This window comes from Protobothrops mucrosquamatus, unplaced genomic scaffold (assembly GCF_001527695.2).
Source record: "Protobothrops mucrosquamatus isolate PMUCROS unplaced genomic scaffold, P.Mucros_1.0 scaffold547, whole genome shotgun sequence".
Lineage (NCBI taxonomy): Eukaryota > Metazoa > Chordata > Lepidosauria > Squamata > Viperidae > Protobothrops > Protobothrops mucrosquamatus.
Genome location: NW_015386851.1, coordinates 932035 through 938139, shown reverse-complemented (window position 1 = coordinate 938139; position 6105 = coordinate 932035).

The following is a 6105-nucleotide window of genomic DNA, read 5'->3' as shown; positions in this document are numbered from 1 at the left end:
AGGAAAGGATGTTGTTAGATCTGAATTTCATTACATAGTTACTTGACTTTTATATCACCTGCATATATTGTCACACAAATTATGTAAATTACTGCAAACAGCATAAAATATTAATGTAATTTTGCTAATAATACACATGCCATAAATGTATGTGAATTGTTTGGAGTAATTTGGATTCATTGCATTTAATCTGTTGTTTTGAAGTAATGAAGAAGAAATTATTGTTCCTTCTATACAAAATCTGAAGTTTTGTTTCAGATTCTATGAAGAAACACCAACAAAATTCTTCAGTGCTTTTTGGATGAATGTTGGGATTTAGATTGGTTTGGAGATTACTGCCTAGCTCTTTCCCTAACTTTTGTGATCTCTATGCATATGAGCCATGTAGGCTGAAGCGAGGTAAACTCATAATATAGTTATCAAATTTGCATGACTTAAATTTTTGTATATATTTTATATAATAATTCCTTTTATTTGTGAAAGCTGATTAAAATATTGAGTATCTGTCCATTATGGTTAAATGTGCTTTGCTGTTATCCATTCTGATAAGCATCCAGATAATGTGTGAAATGATTTATAGAATTATGATTAAAATATTTTGAATCACTAATTTTTCCCAGTTTGGTATGTTCAAAGGTTTGAGCTCTCATTCTAGAAATACTGATCTACATTGTCACAATATTTTTATACATAGAATATTACCAACTGGTAACCAGTTGTTAGACATCTGTTTCAAATAGATGAAGAAAGATGTTCCAGACTCTCCCCAGTTCCCCCACCTTCAGTCAAACCAGAAATGGACATCCTCACTGAGAATAATGTTCATAAGGCTATTTGCAAAACTCCACAAAGATTTGTGCTTTGGTGGATCCAAGGCCTCCTTTTTTCCTTCCAGAGAAAATTGGTTTGTTAACAAAGAGATCTGGAGTTTTCTGAGCTCAGCCTCTTACCCCTGAGGGTATTGGTCATTATGACGTGGACCAAGTGTAGTAAAGTACAGATTCTATATGAGTCCAGGTTTTATATTCTGAAGCGTGTTGGTCTGAAACATGAACTTGATATATCATAGCTGTTGATTAACTAGTTGCTTAATGGTGTGAGTCCAGAGTTTCATAAAAATGTAATTCAAGACAAGTGTTTGGAATTGAAAATTATATCTATGGGAGTTCAAATTCTTTAAAAAATTAAATCTTAATATACTAAAATATGAATTCCTTGCAGTATAACTGCAAATATGTGAGGCATCTTTGAAAGACTACAAAGAGAAGTACTAAGTAATATTGAGTAATTAGGTATATTATAGTTTGAAGCAGAGTCCTGTAGCTTCTACCATGGGTTTCCAACCGGGGGTGTGAGACGATATTCCAGGGGGTGCGAAAACGTGGGTTTTCAAAATTATAGTGTATATGCATAATTTGTTGCCGTTATTTTAAACTTTTGTAAGGGTGCAAGAATATATCAGAAGCGTTGTAGGGGTGCGGGGTATAGAAAAGGTTGGGTGCCGCTGTTCTAGCACCACTATACAAATTTGGAGGCATATTGTGGATGTTGTCTCAAAATGTCTCTCTGGTAGTCATTTTATGAATAGGCAGATGAGTGGTGGTATTGTCTATTCATATAGGGCCTACTAGTGTAGTCAATCACAAAATGTCGATTTACCATGAGGAAGATTAAATCAATGTGATTAAATCAATGTGAAGGGATGGGATATAACATTTGTCACGAATACTTAAATTGTCAGTCCCCTCAGCTTCCCCAGAACGTTCCCTCTTACATCTAACCCACCATTCAAAAGTTGGCATGTATCCATTCATGATATTAGTTACAGCCATACAGCATTTTTATGTTTTAAGGATGATTATGGTACTCAGAGACATTCTTATGAGTAAAAATACATGCCAGCTTCCCTTGCAAATATAATAAAAGCCAATGAGAGAGGGTACATTGAGGCCACAGGTACCATTCAGTCTATTCCCATCTGGAAGTATTCTTCTGAAGGAGACTAGTAAAATTATAAGTGTATGTGCATAAAATAGAAATTTTATTTACTTGAAAAGATTTCAACGTACACGAGGAATTTTGTAATCTTTTATTTCTTGCTGTGTTTTATTTATTAAATTTGGAGACCACCTGATTCCCAAAAGGCTCTGGGGCAGTTTGTAATTGAGAAAATTACAAACAATTATTTGCAGATTATTCTGTGATAATTTTCACATAGAGAAAAACTAAGCAATAAAAAGATATTTATATGTGGAAGAGGAAAAATAACCAAATACACCCAAAATGATAATCAACAACAACAAAACTAACAAAGTTTCAGCATCCATCTTAACCAAAGCTTGAGAGCAGAACTGTGTTTCTAACAACATCCAGAACAGCTGTAGTATGGGAGCCATATGAATCTCTGTGGCACCATAACAGAAAAGGTGTATTACCTAGATTCTGATAGATGAAGTTATTTGATTGAAAGGAACATGCCCTTTCTAGCACTGATGATGTTATCTAGTTTGGGTAATGAAACATCTGCAAGAAAATAACCAAGCTCAGAGAACACCAAGGACCCTTCATGTCCTTTCTGCTTGATCTCCCTGAATGGGCAGAAACAGTTTTCTTCAGAATCCTTCATATAATCAGGCACTATTCCATGTAGCACTTCATAGCTGATAATCAGCACCTTAAATTGCACTAGGAAGTGAACTGGTAATCAATACAGCTAAAGAAATAGTGATGACATGAATAATGTGACCACCCCCTCCTTTGATGAAGCTGTCTCAAATGAACCCAAATACTGGTCACTTACCAGGAAATTTTAATAACCCAGGAAGGCCCTGGATCTAATAATTAGGTAATTGAATTCACATATAAAAGGACCTTGTCCACTTCCTTTAGAGCAGGCATGTCAAACTGCCGACCCGTGGGCCGGATGTGTCACACCGAAACCACGCCTACCCCATTGCCAGCAATGGGGGAAAAATTGTGATACGTTGTGCGACGTTGCGAATTTGACATGCCTGCTTTAGAACAAGATGCTCATCTTAGTCCAGATAACTTCACGAGATCATGTTCCAAGCATTTCAATGGAACCTGCTCATTTGGAGTCCAGACCTGAATAAATCCAAGTATGTATCCATCAGATAGCAAGAAAATTCCTCTAGAGATGTTCCTGTGGCCCATCCTTCCCCAGCAAGGTACAGGTCACCCTAAAAAGTCCACTGGGCATCTATCGACAGACATAATAATGGCAGAGAAATAATGGTTTCAACACATTTGTCACCATAGTGTATTCCATAATATTAATTCTTAACTGGTGTTTGATTGGACTTATAGTACACTTTATTTTTCTTCAGTGGCATTCCAGGCATCTTTTCTTGCTTCCAGAGCTCCTTAGAAATCCAAGGCACCCCTAGTTGATTGCCCAAAGAGAAGCTGCATAGGAGCAATGTGATCCAAGACTTCTGTCACATGCCTGTTCCAGCTTGGGACCAAGGCCTTAGCCAAATTGCCCACTAGACCTTCAGCTAAAACCCTGTGAAAGGCAGACAATAAGTCTTAAGTGCTGTGTATAATACAGAACTAAGCCCGTATTCTGTGGGCAGTGTGGGAGCATTAGAAGCTACTTGTCTCCTTTTTTCTGTCAGCTCGAAGTTCAGGGAATGGGTGAGTATTCCGAGTAGAAGGATCTGTATGAGAGAGAGTTGATGATAAAGGAAATAGTGGGTGACTAAAGAGAGTTGCAGAAATGTTTAGGAGGACAAACCAGGAAGTAGAAGAAACTTTAGTTTGCCAGTGCTTATTTGTCTGCTTTCTGGGAAAGTCTTGGTGTGACTGTCATTAGCTTTTGTATTCAACTTAAATCCTCCATTTCGCAATATAAGACATGTAAGGTAGCTTTTACTCTAAGTCAGCAATGAAAACTTTGATACAGCAGGTACAAATGAATGAGATAGGTCAGGATATGAATTATTATAAACTTAGTAGATGGTGGCATCTGGCAAAACTCTACATAACAGCCTTAAAGTGCTTTTCTCCAGTGTGTGAGCCACCGGGAAAGTATGGTGACATAAAAATTTGCTGTGCACCTTTCCAGACCCTATTCTGCCTTGGCATGAGAAGCAGAGGGAGGGGCATCGTGGGAAATGACTCCTTTTGCCGTGGGGGGGGGGAACTCTGCAATATTGAAGCAGTGTCAGCAGAAGAATCATTTTTATCAATCCTACTATCCATGGTAAGAGAAGTAAGATAAAGAAGAGTAAGAAGAAAATGGTTTTTTTAGTGCCACTTCTCCCAGTACCAAAAAGACTGGCTTCACCCCACACGTTAATGCTTGGGTATGGTGGCTGGAGAACTATTTCCCCTGATTTCCTTTCCCCTAGGGCAGTGTTTCTCAACCTTGACAATTTTAAGGCATGTGGACTTCAACTCCCAGAATTCCACAGCCAGCATTGCTGGCTGTGGAATTCTGGGAGTTGAAGTCCACATGCCTTAAAATTGTCAAGGTTGAGAAACACTGCCATAGGGGAAAGAACATTTGGGTGGCTCTTTAGCTGACGTCCCTGCAGTAAAGTTGTTTCAGCTGCCAAATAACACACACACACACACACACACACACACCAACACCAACCAACGGCTGTTCCTGCTGTCCCTAGATAGCTTTATCCTAGCTTTATCCTGATGTGTGGTAGCTAGAGAGTTACTGCTTTTCTCTTTCCTTCATTCCCCCAAGCATGGTCATGGGACAGGAGAAACAATGAATGCTTTTTGCTTGCCCTCCCTCCTAGTCCTTTCAACCTGGGGTTATGTTGCTAGGTTTGGCTGGATTCATAAACTGTTTATCTTTTCCTAACATTCTATGAAGTATAATTTGGTTTTTTCCTTTAAAGATATTAGATTATTTTGTTAAATAAAATATTTGGTTTAGATTTCTGAAAATTGTAGGAGTTATACATTTGCTCTGAACAAGTACCTAGTGAGAATTAAATCATTGCCAAGTTGATGTTAGTCATTGTCATTGTGAACCCACAGGATGCAACCTGAGGTCATGTTAAAAGTCCTCCAAAGTATGCTGTTTGTATAAGTTAAACACAAACATTTATTGTAAAGTTTATATAAAGGTTTATATATGCTTTATAAAAAAAAATGTATAACATTTTCTGCCTACAGAGAATCCCTACTCTTTAACTAGCTATTCTCTAATAGCACTTGTTTTTATTTTCTGAAACAATCGTAATTCCTTTTATAGATTAAGATGGATTTGTATGTGCTGATTTTGTATATATTTATGTTTTGTATTTTAGATTTGATTAGATTAGATTAGATTAGATTAGAGGTTGCCACAAAGAAGAGGGAGTCAAGCTATTCTCCAAAGCACCTGAAGGCAAGACAAGAAGCAATGGATGGAAACTAACCAAAGAGAGAAGCAACCTAGAACTAAGGAGAAATTTCCTGACAGTTAGAACAATTAACCAGTGGAACAACCTGCCTCCAGAAGCTGTGAATGCTCCAACACTGGAACTCTTTAAGAAGAGACTGGACAGCCATTTGTCTGAAATGGTATAGGGTTTCCTTCCTGAGCAGGGGGTTGGACTAGATGACCTCCAAGGTCCCTTTCAACTTTATTATTATTATTGTTGTTGTTTTCTTTTACTAATTGTTATAATTATCTTTAAGTCTAGGTAAGATACTAGATTATTAATGTAAATATTGATATTTTTAAAGATGGAAGCTTTACTGTGGAAGAAAGCATAGAAAGTTGTAACATATGAATTCCTCTGAAATTGCATTCCATTTCTGCATTAGAAATGATTCCATAATCTGTCATATTTTATTTTTTTTCTTTAGGAGTGGATACTTAAAGTACTCTATTGCTTTTTCCCAAATTAGCAGGATCTATTCTAGGCATACTGTCTCAGAATTTCAGAGGCAGAAGAGCATCAAAGAATCTAAATAAGAGTGATAGGAAATGATTGGAAAACATCAGAAGAAAATATCCATTAAATGTCAATTTACAATTTTTAAAAACATATTACTAAATTTATATTTTGCCTTTCGTACAAGAGCTCAAATTTCCATACAGAGTGCTACCTCCTTTTATTCCACATAATAACA